General features: G+C 46.3%; 2 protein-coding genes across 2 annotated transcripts in view; one reads left to right on the top strand and one right to left on the bottom strand.

Annotated features, from left to right (window-relative positions):
* LOC123760203 (immunoglobulin domain-containing protein oig-4) overlaps window positions 1–3,452 on the bottom strand; it is a 103,797-nt gene extending 100,345 nt beyond the window's left edge. The window contains exon 1 of the mRNA XM_045745714.2: window positions 3,413–3,452. The gene's annotated coding sequence lies outside the window, so the exon portion shown is untranslated. The remainder of the gene's footprint in view (window positions 1–3,412) is intronic.
* The window catches only part of Plod (procollagen lysyl hydroxylase), a 310,319-nt gene that overhangs the window by 282,268 nt on the left and 10,465 nt on the right, over window positions 1–17,586 (top strand). The gene's annotated exons all lie outside the window — the stretch shown is intronic.

The raw sequence follows: 17,586 nt of genomic DNA, 5'->3' as shown, positions 1-17,586 counted from the left end.
GTGTCACTGTTGTGATGGTTCACTCATGGTGTCACTGTTGTAATGGCTCACTCATGGTGTCACTGTTGTGATGGTTCACTCATGGTGTCACTGTTGTGATGGTTCACTCATGGTATCACTGTTGTAATGGTTGGTTCACTCATGGTGTCACTGTTGTAATGGTTCACCCATGGTGTCACTGTTGTAATGGTTCACCCATGGTGTCACTGTTGTAATGGTTCACTCATGGTGTCACTGTTGTAATGGTTCACTCATGGTGTCACTGTTGTGATGGTTGGTTCACCCATGGTGTCACTGTTGTGATGGTTCACCCATGGTGTCACTGTTGTGATGGTTCACCCATGGTGTCACTGTTGTAATGGTTCACCCATGGTGTCACTGTTGTAATGGTTCACCCATGGTGTCACTGTTGTAATGGTTCACCCATGGTGTCACTGTTGTAATGGTTCACCCATGGTGTCACTGTTGTAATGGTTCACCCATGGTGTCACTGTTGTAATGGTTCACCCATGGTGGCACTGTTGTAATGGTTCACCCATGGTGTCACTGTTGTAATGGTTGGTTCACCCATGGTGTCACTGTTGTAATGGTTGGTTCACCCATGGTGTCACTGTTGTAATGGTTGGTTCACCCATGGTGTCACTGTTGTAATGGTTCACTCATGGTGTCACTGTTGTAATGGTTCACTCATGGTGTCACTGTTGTAATGGTTCACCCATGGTGTCACTGTTGTAATGGTTCACTCATGGTGTCACTGTTGTAATGGCTCACTCATGGTGTCACTGTTGTAATGGTTCACCCATGGTGTCACTGTTGTAATGGTTCACTCATGGTGTCACTGTTGTAATGGTTCACCCATGGTGTCACTGTTGTAATGTTTCACCCATGGTGTCACTGTTGTAATGGTTCACCCATGGTGTCACTGTTGTAATGGTTCACCCATGGTGTCACTGTTGTGATGGTTCACCCATGGTGTCACTGTTGTAATGGTTCACCCATGGTGTCACTGTTGTAATGGCTCACTCATGGTGTCACTGTTGTAATGGTTCACCCATGGTGTCACTGTTGTAATGGTTCACTCATGGTGTCACTGTTGTAATGGTTCACCCATGGTGTCACTGTTGTAATGGTTCACTCATGGTGTCACTGTTGTAATGGTTCACTCATGGTGTCACTGTTGTGATGGTTCACCCATGGTGTCACTGTTGTGATGGTTCACCCATGGTGTCACTGTTGTAATGGTTCACTCATGGTGTCACTGTTGTGATGGTTCACTCATGGTGTCACTGTTGTGATGGTTCACCCATGGTGTCACTGTTGTAATGGCTCACTCATGGTGTCACTGTTGTAATGGTTCACCCATGGTGTCACTGTTGTAATGGTTCACCCATGGTGTCACTGTTGTAATGGTTCACCCATGGTGTCACTGTTGTAATGGTTCACCCGTGGTGTCACTGTTGTAATGGTTCACCCATGGTGTCACTGTTGTAATGGTTCACCCATGGTGTCACTGTTGTAATGGTTCACCCATGGTGGCACTGTTGTAATGGTTCACCCATGGTGTCACTGTTGTAATGGTTCACTCATGGTGTCACTGTTGTAATGGTTCACCCATGGTGTCACTGTTGTAATGGTTCACCCATGGTGTCACTGTTGTAATGGCTCACTCATGGTGTCACTGTTGTAATGGTTCACCCATGGTGTCACTGTTGTAATGGTTCACCCATGGTGTCACTGTTGTAATGGTTCACCCATGGTGTCACTGTTGTAATGGCTCACTCATGGTGTCACTGTTGTAATGGTTCACCCATGGTGTCACTGTTGTAATGGTTCACTCATGGTGTCACTGTTGTGATGGTTCACCCATGGTGTCACTGTTGTAATGGTTGGTTCACTCATGGTGTCACTGTTGTAATGGCTCACTCATGGTGTCACTGTTGTAATGGTTCACTCATGGTGTCACTGTTGTAATGGTTCACCCATGGTGTCACTGTTGTAATGGCTCACTCATGGTGTCACTGTTGTAATGGTTCACCCATGGTGTCACTGTTGTAATGGTTGGTTCACCCATGGTGTCACTGTTGTAATGGCTCACTCATGGTGTCACTGTTGTAATGGTTCACCCATGGTGTCACTGTTGTAATGGTTGGTTCACCCATGGTGTCACTGTTGTAATGGCTCACTCATGGTGTCACTGTTGTAATGGTTCACCCATGGTGTCACTGTTGTAATGGCTCACTCATGGTGTCACTGTTGTAATGGTTCACCCATGGTGTCACTGTTGTATACACCTGCCTCGTGGCTGCACACCTGCCTCGCGGCTTCACACCTGCCTCGTGGCTCCACACCTGCCTCGCGGCTTCACACCTGCCTCGTGGCTTCACACCTGCCTCGTGGCTACACACCTGCCTCGTGGCTTCACACCTGCCTCGTCGCTACACACCTGCCTCGTGGCTACACACCTGCCTCGTGGCTACACACCTGCTTCGTGGCTACACACCTATCTCGTGGCTACACACCTGCCTCGTGGCTTCACACCTGCTTCGTGGCTACACACCTGCCTCGTGGCTTCACACCTGCCTCGTGGCTACACACCTATCTCGTGGCTACACACCTGCCTCGTGGCTACACACCTGCCTCGTGGCTTCACACCTGCTTCGTGGCTACACACCTGCCTCGTGGCTGCACACCTGCCTCGTGGCTACACACCTGCCTCGTGGCTACACACCTGCCTCATGGCTTCACACCTGCCTCGTCGCTACACACCTGCCTCGTGGCTACATACATCTGCCTCGTGGCTACACACCTGCCTCGTGGCTACACATCTGCCTCGTGGCTACAAATCTGCCTCGTGGCTACTCACCTGCCTCGTGGCTTCACACCTGCCTCGTGGCTACACATCTGCCTCGTGGCTACACACCTGCCTCGTGGCTACACATCTGCCTCGTGGCTACACACCTGCCTCGTGGCTGCACATCTGCCTCGTGGCTTCACACCTGCCTCGTGGCTACACACCTGCCTCGTGGCTACACATCTGCCTCGTGGCTACACACTTGCCTCGTTCGCTAATTGCATCTTGTCCATACCTGTCCGTGGTCAACACATGGCTTTCAGATATATATCTGGCTCGTACTTGATGAATGCATATTGCCCTGTTCTTGACGGATATTTTGCATGTGTGTGATCACTGGTGAGAGTCACGTGTGGAGCTGGGAACAGGTGTGTGTGTGTGGTCATAAGTGCCAGTCATATATGGGACTGGAAGCACCTGTCGCAACTGGTGGTGGCAGTCACGTGTAGAGCTGGAAACGCTAGTGGAAGACACATATGTGGTGGGAAGAGACCAGGTGTGTGTATACAGGTGTGTGGAGGCGTGCAGGCCGCGAGATGTAGAGGCTGAGCGTGGTCTTACCTGGGAATGGCAGCCAAGGCGAGGTGATGGGAGACTGAGCCCCGCGCGCTCTGCTGCCCTTCATATATGCTGCCGGCCCTCGCTCCTGCCATCCCCTCCCCCACCACCACCACCACCAGCATACCTGGTCCACCTCACCCTTCACCACCAGCCTACCTGGGCCACCTCACCCTTCAACAGCAGCATACCTGGGCCACCTCACCCTTCACCACCAGCATACCTGGGCCACCTCACCCTTCACCACCAGCATACCTGGGCCACCTCACCCTTCACCGCCAGCATACCTGGGCCACCTCACCCTTCACCACCAGCATACCTGGGCCACCTCACCCTTCACCACCAGCCTACCTGGGCCACCTCACCCTTCAACAGCAGCATACCTGGGCCACCTCACCCTTCACCACCAGCATACCTGGGCCACCTCACCCTTCACCACCAGCATACCTGGGCCACCTCACCCTTCACCACCAGCCTACCTGGTCCACCTCACCCTTCAACAGCAGCATACCTGGGCCACCTCACCCTTCACCACCAGCATACCTGGGCCACCTCACCCTTCACCACCAGCATACCTGGGCCACCTCACCCTTCACCACCAGCATACCTGGGCCACCTCACCCTTCAACAGCAGCATACCTGGGCCACCTCACCCTTCAACAGCAGCATACCTCACCCTTCAACAGCAGCATACCTCACCCTTCACCACCATCATACCTCACCCTTCACCACCAACATACCTCACCCTTCACCACCAACATACCTCACCCTTCACCACCAACATACCTCACCCTTCACCACCAACATACCTCACCCTTCACCACCAACATACCTCACCCTTCAACAGCAGCATACCTCACCCTTCACCACCATCATACCTCACCCTTCACCACCAACATACCTCACCCTTCACCACCATCATACCTCACCCTTCACCACCAACATACCTCACCCTTCACCACCAACATACCTCACCCTTCACCACCAACATACCTCACCCTTCACCCCCCAGCATACCTCACCCTTCACCCCCAGCATACCTCACCCTTCACCCCCCAGCATACCTCACCCTTCAACAGCAGCATACCTCACCCTTCACCACCAACATACCTCACCCTTCACCACCAACTTACCTCACCCTTCACCACCAACATACCTCACCCTTCACCACCAGCATACCTCACCCTTCACCACCAGCATACCTCACCCTTCACCAATATACCCCCAGCATACCTCACTCTTCACCACCAACATACCTCGCCCTTCACCACCAACATACCTCGCCCTTCACTACCAACATACCTCACTCTTCACCACCAACATACCTCACCCTTCACCACCAACATACCTCACCCTTCACCACCCCAACATACCTCACCCTTCAACACCAACATACCTCACCCTTCACCACCAACATACCTCACCCTTCACCACCCCAACATACCTCACCCTTCAACACCAACATACCTCACCCTTCACCACCAACATACCTCACCCTTCACCACCAACATACCTCACCCTTCACCACCCCAACATACCTCACCCTTCACCACCAACATACCTCACTCTTCACCACCAACATACCTCACCCTTCACCACCCCAACGTACCTCACCCTTCACCACCAACATACCTCACCCTTCACCACCCCAACATACCTCACCCTTCAACACCAACATACCTCACTCTTCACCACCAACATACCTCACCCTTCACCACCCCAACGTACCTCACCCTTCACCACCCCAACATACCTCACCCTTCACCACCCCAACATACCTCACCCTTCACCACCAACATACGTCACCCTTCACCACCAACATACCTCACCCTTCACCACCCCAACTTACCTCACCCTTCACCACCAACATACCTCACCCTTCACCACCAACATACCTCACCCTTCACCACCCCAACATACCTCACTCTTCACCACCAACATACCTCACCCTTCACCACCAACATACATCACCCTTCACCACCCCAACATACCTCACCCTTCACCACCAACATACCTCACCCCCCCAGCATACCTCACCCTTGACCCCCCCCCAACATACCTCACCCTTCACCACCAACATACCTCACCCTTCACCACCCCAACATACCTCACTCTTCACCACCAACATACCTCACCCTTCACCACCAACATACATCACCCTTCACCACCCCAACATACCTCACCCTTCACCACCAACATACCTCACCCTTCACTACCAACATACCTCACCCCCCCAGCATACCTCACCCTTGACCCCCCCCAACATACCTCACCCTTCACCACCAACATACCTCACCCCCCCCCAGCATACCTCACCCTTGACCCCCCCCCCCAACATACCTCACCCTTCACCACCAACATACCTCACCCTTCACCACCCCAACATACCTCACCCTTCACCACCAACATACCTCACCCTTCACCACCAACATACCTCACCCTTCACCAACATACCTCACCCTTCACCACCAACATACCTCACCCCCCCCCCCCCCCCCCAGCATACCTGAGCCACCACAGATGTCAGAGTTCACTGAAGCAAATCAAGAATATAATATTAAATTGGTCAGCGCCGGCGGGTTCGGCAACAGACATTATTTCTCCATTAATTTATTTTGTTTGAAAATTGTATAGTGTTGGGACACGCCCCAAGTTTGTTCCTTCTTGGTGTTCAATTCCTTCTGGAACAGTTTTCCCGATATGTTCTGTAGGAAGTTTCTGCTAATATCTTGCCAACTTTGAACACTTACATTGCCATATTGCAATGTTCTCCCTTGTGTTTGGAGGCGGTTTTCAGAACTTCGTTTGCTGACGATATATCATCGAGGTAACGGGTGTTGTACCGCGTACTTGTCAACACTCAATGTGCAATTCAATTTCTTTCTTTATTATGCACCTCATACCCATCCCGTGGGCTGTGGTGTAAAGGTTTACAGAGCGCTGGATGCCATTGTAAGCCTCGCTAGGCCGTGTGGCAGGTTGCCGTTCGAACCTAAATATGCTTCTTTGATTTTATGGTATACTTTGCGTAATATCTCAACGGCGCCTCAAGTAATTGTTACGATAAGTGTGTACTACAGGACGCAAATGGTAGATACACAAGTGCAAGATTTATTATAGAATCTCCTGGCTACTGTGGTGATTTGATAAAGAGAAGATGCCATTAACTATCGTACAAGGTACGTGTAATATCGTCGTTTTGGGTTGAGGGTTTGCTCGCGTGTAAAAATAAATTGTGATCTGGTAACATGAAATCAAAATAAGATTTATCCTCTTTAGTGGCAGCCTAGTGTGGTCGACTGTGGCAGCCTAGTGTGGTCGTCTGTGACAGCCTAGTGTGGTCGACTGTGGCAGCCTAGTGTGGTCGACTGTGGCAGCCTAGTGTGGTCGTCTGTGGCAGCCTAGTGTGGTCGTCTGTGGCAGCCTAGTGTGGTCGTCTGTGGCAGCCTAGTGTGGTCGTCTGTGGCAGCCTAGTGTGGTCGTCTGTGGCAGCCTAGTGTGGTCGTCTGTGGCAGCCTAGTGTGGTCGTCTGTGGCAGCCTAGTGTGGTCGTCTGTGGCAGCCTAGTGTGGTCGTCTGTGGCAGCCTAGTGTGGTCGTCTGTGGCAGCCTAGTGTGGTCGACTGTGGCAGCCTAGTGTGGTCGTCTGTGGCAGCCTAGTGTGGTCGTCTGTGGCAGCCTAGTGTGGTCGTCTGTGGCAGCCTAGTGTGGTTGTGTGTGGCAGCCTAGTGTGGTCGTCTGTGGCAGCCTAGTGTGGTTGTGTGTGGCAGCCTAGTGTGGTTGTGTGTGGCAGCCTAGTGTGGTCGTCTGTGGCAGCCTAGTGTGGTCGTCTGTGGCAGCCTAGTGTGGTTGTGTGTGGCAGCCTAGTGTGGTAGCCTAGTGTGGTTGTGTGTGGCAGCCTAGTGTGGTCGTCTGTGGCAGCCTAGTGTGGTCGTCTGTGGCAGCCTAGTGTGGTTGTGTGTGGCAGCCTAGTGTGGTCGACTGTGGCAGCCTAGTGTGGTCATCTGTGGCAGCCTAGTGTGGTCGTGTGTGGCAGCCTAGTGTGGTCGTGTGTGGCAGCCTAGTGTGGTTGTGTGTGGTAGCCTAGTGTGGTCGTCTGTGGCAGCCTAGTGTGGTCGTCTGTGGCAGCCTAGTGTGGTCATCTGTAGCAGCCTAGTGTGGTTGTGTGTGGCAGCCTAGTGTGGTTGTGTGTGGCAGCCTAGTGTGGTCGTCTGTGGCAGCCTAGTGTGGCCGTCTGTGGCAGCCTAGTGTGGTTGTGTGTGGCAGCCTAGTGTGGTCGTCTGTGGCAGCCTAGTGTGGTCGTCTGTGGCAGCCTAGTGTGGTCGTCTGTGGCAGCCTAGTGTGGTTGTGTGTGGCAGCCTAGTGTGGTCGACTGTGGCAGCCTAGTGTGGTCATCTGTGGCAGCCTAGTGTGGTCGTCTGTGGCAGCCTAGTGTGGTCGTGTGTGGCAGCCTAGTGTGGTCGTCTGTGGCAGCCTAGTGTGGTTGTGTGTGGCAGCCTAGTGTGGTCGACTGTGGCAGCCTAGTGTGGTTGAGTGTGGTAGCCTAGTGTGGTCGTCTGTGGCAGCCTAGTGTGGTCGTCTGTGGCAGCCTAATGTGGTCGTCTGTGGTAGCCTAGTGTGGTTGTGTGTGGCAGCCTAGTGTGGTCGTCTGTGGCAGCCTAGTGTGGTCGTCTGTGGCAGCCTAATGTGGTCGTCTGTGGCAGCCTAGTGTGGTCGTCTGTGGCAGCCTAGTGTGGTCGTCTGTGGCAGCCTAGTGTGGTCGTCTGTGGTAGCCTAGTGTGGTCGTCTGTGGCAGCCTAGTGTGGTTGTCTGTGGTAGCCTAGTGTGGTTGTCTGTGGCAGCCTAGTGTGGTTGTCTGTGGCAGCCTAGTGTGGTCGTCTGTGGCAGCCTAGTGTGGTCGTCTGTGGCAGCCTAGTGTGGTCGTCTGTGGCAGCCTAGTGTGGTCGTCTGTGGCAGCCTAGTGTGGTCGTCTGTGGCAGCCTAGTGTGGTCGTCTGTGGCAGCCTAGTGTGGTCGTCTGTGGCAGCCTAGTGTGGTTGTCTGTGGCAGCCTAGTGTGGTTGTCTGTGGCAGCCTAGTGTGGTCGACTGTGGCAGCCTAGTGTGGTCGTCTGTGCCAGCCTAGTGTGGTCGTCTGTGGCAGCCTAGTGTGGTCGTCTGTGGCAGCCTAGTGTGGTTGTCTGTGGATACTCCCCTTGTCAGCCCAACACTGGGACTTGCATGTGGCCTGTGTGAAGATGCCTCACCTCTCTTCATCTTCGCTGTACCCGTCCACCTCCGGGTACAGCGTCTCACCCCAGTCCTTGTAGCCCCGGGACAATGACTGGGAGCCGGTCGGCCGAGCGGACAGCACGCTGGACTTGTGATCCTGTGGTCCTGGGTTCGATCCCAGGCGCCGGCGAGAAACAATGGGCAGATTTTCTTTCACCCTATGCCCCTGTTACCTAGCAGTAAAATAGGTACCTGGGTGTTAGTCAGCTGTCACGGGCTGCTTCCTGGGGTGGAGGCCTGGTCGAGGACCGGGCCGCGGGGACACTAAAAAAAAAAAGCCCCGAAATCATCTCACGATAACCTCAAGATAACCGGGGAGACTAGCCTCTCGCCCAATCATTGTAGCCCCGGGGGGAAGACTAGCCTCTCGCCCAATCATTGTAGCCCCGGGGGGAAGACTATCCTCTAGCCCAATCATTGTAGCCCCGGGGGGAAGACTAGCCTCTAGCCCAATCATTGTAGCCCCCAGGGAGTCTAACCTCCCAGGGGTCTTAACTACTGGATGTCTAACCATCATCAGTGGCTCCCAAGTCTTTAAACTCTCAACCATTGCCACTGACGGCTTAGCCTACACCAAGGAACTGAGAATGCCACTCTACATGGGATTAATGAGCCTCTCCGGGTACTTGCAGTAACTGTGGAGGGCAACATGGCCACAAATCTATTCCGTGTTGTGATACACCGCGTAATACACGCACACAATTGTATTTGACTGTATAGTATATAATAGGACTACACATAGGAGTCGTAAATTGTAGTGGCAGGACCATGACCAATAAACTCTAAGATTCTGTCGTCAAAATAACATCACCATAAATTGAAGAAATAAATAGTCTTCAGAGAACATAAGAAAACATATATAATATGAAAAAAATTGAAATTGAAATGAAAATTTTATATATAATATGAAAAATGCCCATTATTTGTATTACATTTGACTGGTAACAATTGGTACATTTCACTGGTAACAATTGGTACATTTCACTGGTAACAATTGATACATTTCACTGGTAACAATTGATACATTTCACTGGTAACAATTGGTACATTTCACTGGTAACAATTGGTACATTTCACTGGTAACAATTGGTACATTTCACTGGTAACAATTGATACATTTCACTGGTAACAATTGATACATTTCACTGGTAACAATTGGTACATTTCACTGGTAACAATTGATACATTTCACTGGTAACAATTGATACATTTCACTGGTAACAATTGGTACATTTCACTGGTAACAATTGATACATTTCACTGGTAACAATTGATACATTTCACTGGTAACAATTGGTACATTTCACTGGTAACAATTGATACATTTCACTGGTAACAATTGGTACATTTCACTGGTAACAATTGATACATTTCACTGGTAACAATTGATACATTTCACTGGTAACAATTGGTACATTTCACTGGTAACAATTGATACATTTCACTGGTAACAATTGATACATTTCACTGGTAACAATTGGTACATTTCACTGGTAACAATTGATTGTTACAAATATGAGGAAAAGAGCGAGAATATTAAAAAAAAAAACAAAGAATTGCAATGAGGTTTAGAATGGTGAGGAGTGTGATGCTTTAACACCCCCCCCCCCCCCCCAACTCCCCCTCCCCCAACCTCACAGTGGACGCGTGACGTTACTGTGACGTCAGAGCTAGCCCAGCGCTCGTCAATAACATATAAGTCAATCATAAAGATGAACAGTAATTAGGTGTAACCTTCGAGGTGACACCATATAGTTTTCTTAGACAATATGGGGTGCCACAATGTGCCTCTGTTTACCTAGCAGTTATTTTTTAAATCAGCGATATATATATATTTATATTATATATATGTGTGTGTGTGTATGTGTGTATGTGTGTGTGTGTGTGTGTGTGTGTGTGTGTGTGTGTGTGTGTGTGTGTGTGTGTGTGTGTGTGTGTGTGTGTAAATCACGAAAATAAACGCGTGATTAAAAATGTGACAGTGTCAGACCACGGAGGAAAATTGAAACAGGAATTTCCTTAAGTACTTTCGTATATTAATACATCTTCAGAACGAATCAATATTAATATTGACTGTATGAAGATGTATTAATATATATTAATACATCTTCAGAAGGAGACTCATTCTGAAGATGTATTAATATACGAAAGTACTTAAGGAAATTCCTGTTTCAATTTTCCTCCGTGGTCTGACACTGTCATATATATATCTATGTACTGTATATATATATATATATATATATATATATATATATATATATATATATATATATATATATATATATATATATATATATTAGTATATTTTGGTAGCAGTCTTTCCTGTAGACATATATTATTAAATATGACCGAAAAAGTAAGATTAATAATTCTAACACGAATTTTTTCAATCTTTCGTACATTTCTTTTCACTGTTGGAGGTAAATCAAAAATCAATTCTCCAAAATTCATTTTTTATTTCTAGTCTGACGCGACACGAGCGCGTTTCGTAAAACTTATTACATTTTCAAAGACTTTAGTTTACAAATACACAACTGAATAGAACTTACGCATCTCCGATTTTATATCTACATTTTAGTGAGGTGGATGGGGTGAGGTGGCATTAATAGGGTATTAATTTCATGAACACAAGACAGAACAAGAGGTGGCATTAATAGGGTATTAATTTCATCAACACAAGACAGAACAAGAGGTGGCATTAATAGGGTATTAATTTCATCAACACAAGACAGAACACGAAACAATGGGTATTGAATAGAAGTGTTTGTAGAAAGCCTATTGGTCCATATTTCTTGATGCTTCTATATTGGAGCGGAGTCTTGAGGTGGGTAGAATATAGTTGTGCAATAATTGGCTGTTGATTGCTGGTGTTGACTTCTTGATGTGTAGTGCCTCGCAAACGTCAAGCCGCCTGCTATCGCTGTATCTATCGATGATTTCTGTGTTGTTTACTAGGATTTCTCTGGCGATGGTTTGGTTGTGGGAAGAGATTATATGTTCCTTAATGGAGCCCCTCCAACAGTGAAAAGAAATGTACGAAAGATTGAGAAAATTCGTGTTAGAATTATTAATCTTACTTTTTCGGTCATATTTAATAATATATATATATATATATATATATATATATATATATATATATATATATATATATATATATATATATATATGTATATATATATATACATATACATATACATATATAAGTTATCCAGTCTAGTCAACTGGACTTCAATCTGTCCAGGTCATCTTGTAGTCTCTTGCTGTCCTCCTCTGTTTTAATCCCACTCATAATTTTTGAATCATCAGCAAATATTGAGAGGAATGAGTCTATACCCTCTGGAAGATCATTTACGTATATCATTAGGTCCGAGTACAGAACCCTGAGGGACTCCTCTAGTGACATCACGCCATCCTGAGGTCTCACCCCTCACAATAACTCTCTACTTCCTGTTATTTAGGTACTCCCTTATCCTCTATAACATTTTACCTGTTACTGTAGCCTGTTTCTCCAACTTACGCAACAACCTTTTATAGGATATTGTGTCAAAAGCATTCTGAGAATCCCAGAAATATACATATTCATCTGTTCTGTAAGTTACTCTGCGGTATCTAGAGGTATGTATATTATAATAATATCTAGGATTATAGTCTCTAGCTTGTTTCCAAGTACTTTAAACACATAATTTGAGAAAAATAACAGATCTGTGGTCATGGGTTCCTGTTGACCTATTTACTTGACAACATATGATTAGATTACAGTTTAGAATCCAACCTTCTCTTTCCGTGTGATCTGGGATATGAGGGGGCTCCGAATGCTCCGAATATTGCATTCGACTCTATTGACCAGCCATTCATAAAAGGGGATTTTGTTTCTTGATGTTGATTTAAAGCCTTTATATATTGTCAATATGAAACATTTCCCATTGTGTGTGGCCATTGGTGGGGGTTTGGTGGGTCTTCATGGGCTACTGTGGGTTGGACTTGTGTCCAATATTAGTGGTTGGTGTGGTGTTAGGTGAGTGGGTGTGGTAGTTGGGGTGGTGTTAGGTGAGTGGGTGTGGTAGTTGGGGTGGTGTTAGGTGAGTGGGTGTGGTAGTTGGTGTGGTGTTAGGTGAGTGGGTGTGGTAGTTGGTGTGGGTGTTGAGTGGGTGTGGTGTTGGGATGTGTGGTAGTTGGGGTTGTGTTAGGTGAGTGGGGGTGGTGTTGGGGGTATGTGGTAATTTCTGCGGTATTGAAGGGGGGGGGTGTTTACCGGTTGTTGATTTCGAGAGTTGTTCTATACTGCCGCACCCAGGTCTGGCGCCTGCCTTCCCTGGTGGTGACCTAATCCGGAAACTTCAGCAGAAACTTGCCAACTTGCCCTTTGAAAGCTCCCTCGGTTGATCCAGCGACATTTCTTACATTAGTTGACAAAATATTAAAAAGTCTTGGGCTTCAGAAGTTTACAGTGTTCTTGTTGATCTTACAACACCCCAACTTTTCATTAAATTTATTCAACACTTCTTACCGTATATCTCATTGCAGAATGTTTAATTGTAATATTCAGGTTTGCAACCTGTCTTTCCACCATTTTCCACACGTATATTATGACCTTTCTCTCTGATCTGTACTTCATCTTGTAGTTATGTATTATGAGCCTTGGTTACCCCTCAAGAAGATCCCAAACTCTCGGGCCACCAGCTCTGCAATTGAGACGTCTCGTCTTGGAGTGATCAATCTAGCATTGAGTCTTCTAGCATTTGATTGTATTCCACACCATGATGGCTTGGTGTTGTGGTCTGATGTTCAGTGGTTGATTGTTGAGGGCTTCATGGAGTTGTGGCGAGGCAGGGGGCATGGGAGGGGGGAAGGAGGTTAAGGTGGAGGAAGTAGGTGAGCAATGTGGAATAGGTGGGCAATGTGGATTGAAATTGAAATTGAAATTGAAATAAGTTTATTGAGGTAAAATACACACAAAGGGATGAGGTAGCTCAAGCTATTCTCACCCCATTCAGTACAACGTGTTAATATATACATAGACACACATCACAAATAAACACATTACCAAACATTTTGAGAGGTAAAAATATACATTTCCTCCTTCACAAGGAGTATGTTATCAGACGTACACACAAATACTTTTATGACCTAGGTATACTGTATAGACAAATTGCAAGACACCTGCAGATAATTCAACAAAATATTACAATCTTGGTGCAAAATTCTTATATCTCTCAAGAATATCATCAACCTTTCCGTTGTGACACATCCAGGCTATTTGTTCAGGAACAGTCCTTATCTCAGTGTTTCTATATACACTAATCAACGGACAATCAAGAATATAGTGGGCAAGGGTGTGAGACCTTAACATACCACATAGTTTACACTTCGTGTCATTACCATGAACATCTATCCCATATTCCCAGTAATATTTGTACCCAAGCCTGAGCCGCATGTACACAGAGTCACTCCAAGCATTTCTCCTTTTACCATAAGTGAAATGGGTGTTTTGACTCACATACATGTAGTGTTGCATGGTTTGACTACTCTCATACATTATCTCTCTCCTCTCCACTCCCGCCTGTGCCTGAATATTTCTGATTTTGCTTCTTATTTGTCTCATTGTGAATTCACATTCAATGTCAACTTGTGGTTTTGATGTGGCACGTTTGGCCAAGTCATCCGCCACCTCGTTGAGCACTATTCCAACGTGAGATGGAATCCACATGAATTTCACACTATAACCTTTCAGCTGTATCTCAGTTATTCTTCTCTTACAGTCCTCCACTATAGACATGAAGACTGGGTTTCGACTGTTTAAGGACTCCAGTGCTCCTCGGCTATCGACAAATACAAAAACATTTTTGTCGTCATGACGTACTTCCTCCAAACACGCCAGAATGGCCTGCAGTTCAGCTTGTGTGGATGATATATAATTACTAAGCCGGAGTTCAATTATCCTGTCCACAGTCCCAAACTCCGTATAATCCCTTATTAGGACACCACACCCTGCCCTGCCATCCTCCGCCACCGACCCGTCGCAATATACATGTAAACTGTTGCCTCTTGGTAACCGAGATATCATGCTTCCATACAAACACCGTAATTGTCCCGGTTCATGATGAATCTTTTTCACCTTGAGGGGTACAATTTCGACGTCTATTTTCTGTACTTTCCAGGGAGCAGACATATTACACTTTCGAGAGGGTTTACAGCAGTCAAGTACGTCGTATTCCCTGAGGTCATGAGCTAATCCTCTCGTATAGCGTGTCTCCCTCAGTTTCCTGGAAGTGTGTACGTCACTCAAGCAGGTCTGAACGCTCTCAAACAGCTTATCCCCTCCTTTTCTCCGCATGAAACGAATAGATACTCTAGTGTTAATGTCACGGACTCTATCACACACACTCTGTAAATTTAATTCCATTCTCATTATTTCAATCATTGCATTTCTTTGACATCCAAGAATAATCCTCATAGCCTCGTTCTGTATCAGCTCTATTTTTTGAATTCTGCCTTGGCCTGTGTAAGACAATACGGGTGCTGCGTAGTCTATCAGGGAGCGAACAGTGCTTATGTATAACATCCGCAAGATAGGTACCCCAACACCTTTACCAGAAAAAGCCAGTGCTTTTAGAGGATGCAGACGGGCTTTACATAAGGTGCTGATATGATTTATTTCAGCATTTTTACTCTCACATGTGTATCCAACATACATGCCCAGATACTTGTACTTCTGTACACGGCTCAGTTCCACACCATTTAGAGTAAGTGTTATATTTCTTCGTTTCCTATACTCGTATTTGGTTTTATCTGCATTTATAACTAAGCCTAACTTGTGACAGGTTGTACCAAGTATGTTAAGAGCATCTTGAATTTTGTTCCCAGAAGTGCCTTGTATAAGAATGTCATCAGCATATATGATCGTCGTGACCCCTGGAGGATACATCTCTGATGCTAATCTGTTCATTAATACATTGAATAAGGTGGGACTTAATACTCCCCCTTGTGGGGTACCTAACTGAAACCTCCGTTCCTCAGACATGTATCCCTGGTAATACACCTGACCTTTTCTGCCTTGCAGGTAATCCCTTATCCAGTGTAGCAATCTCCCTGTTATTCCCAGATTGGCTAATTCGTATAAGATTACTTCCCCATTGGCTTTATCAAACGCTCCTTGTAGATCAACAAAAACTCTACAATTGTCATCCACATTAGACAAACACTTTAAGAGACAATCCGCAGTACTTTTGCCTTTGATAAAACCAAAGAGATTATTGGACATGTTATCACCTACAAGGTAGAGTAGCCTATTTAACAAAATCCTTTCCATCATTTTACAAAAGCAGGATATTAAGGAGACAGGTCTGTAGCCTCCGTTTGACTTAGGGATAGGAATGATGACAGCCTCTTTCCATTTTCTTGGTAACTTTCCCTCTCTATAACTCATATTAAACAAATCAAGTAAGGGATTAGGTTTCATACCGGCTAAATAATTAAGTATGTCATACGTTACTCCATCTTTTCCCGGAGCAGTGGAGCTGCCACTTTTTATAGCATCCAGTAGCTCATCGTGGGTTATCTCAGTGCATGCTATAGATCTTGTATTTAAGGCACATAAAGTTACTCCATTTCTAATATTTTCCCATGACTCAATGGTGACTCTCGTGTCTGCAGGTAAGGACTCCATACCAGCAGCACTTGCCCATTTATCTACTAACTCATTAGCAACTTTCCCTGGATCTGAGTGAGCAATGAATTTGGTCTTACAACCCCTGACTTTATTTACTGCTCTCCATATGTCTTTAAGGTTCTTAGTATTACCAATGGCCTGAGCAAAGTCTTGCCAGTATCTGTCCCGCGCCTCCTTCCTCACCTGACTGCATTCCCTAGCCACTTCCAACATTGTATTTTTCTCTTCATCCCTCATTCCATTTTTTAACCATGCTTTATGCGCACCCCGTAGCATTCTCTCCCATCCCTTGACTTGCTGATCATTGGAATATTTAAATTTCTTAGGTCCGTGCGTCTTGCTTCCCCTGCCCCCGTTATTTTCCCTCTGTACTAATTTCTCTATGTTCTCGACCATGTCCTCGTAAAAACTATCAACGCAGAGCGGCGTGTAATGTTGATACCAATCTCCCATATTTTGAATAAAATAATTTTTCATATCTTTCTTAATATTTAGCCTTTTCCTTTGAAAGTGGACTTGTTTTTTCCCCAGTGGTAATTCAACGTTCAAGGCAAAGTGGTCACTAAGTAGTTCCCGAACAACCCGAGCCTCCCCCATAATCCCCTGAGAGTTTAAAACGCAGGCAATGTGGATGGGCAGGAGGCACTGTGGAGGGGGTGGGAGGGTGTGTGTGTGTGGTGGGGCAGGCTGGGAGCTCGCGGCTCCCACCAAACACTCCAATGACTCGACCCGTAATGACAACAATGAGTTTCCCAGAAGTGACAACAAGTCATTGGAACCTGTAATGAAAATGACACTACCAACTGCAGTGGTGGTGGGTAAAGGGCATAGAGGGTGCTGAAATGTTGGGGGGGGGGGGGGTGTACTAGCAGTATGTGTATCCATCTATATCTATAAAAGTGTCTGTCTGTCTAAGGTTAGAGGTCAGACACTTATCACTAACTACATCCAACTTTGCACAGTGACTGGTAAGGGGTTGATGACCAACATAGGTGCGTTGTAGTTGGTTCTATGGCTGTATCCACCTTTTTATACAGTATGTGTGTGTGTGTGTGTGTTTGTATATATATATATATATATATATATATATATATATATATATAAGTACTGTAAAATGCAGTATAAGTAGTATATATATACTATATATATATATATATATATATATATATATATATATATATATATATATATATATATATATATATATATATATATATAATGTATATAATATATATTAGTATA

Source organism: Procambarus clarkii, chromosome 22 (assembly GCF_040958095.1).
Source record: "Procambarus clarkii isolate CNS0578487 chromosome 22, FALCON_Pclarkii_2.0, whole genome shotgun sequence".
In the NCBI taxonomy this organism is placed as follows: Eukaryota; Metazoa; Arthropoda; class Malacostraca; order Decapoda; family Cambaridae; genus Procambarus; species Procambarus clarkii.
Note: the sequence above shows the minus strand (reverse complement) of the source record. Positions and strands in the feature narration are given on the sequence as shown.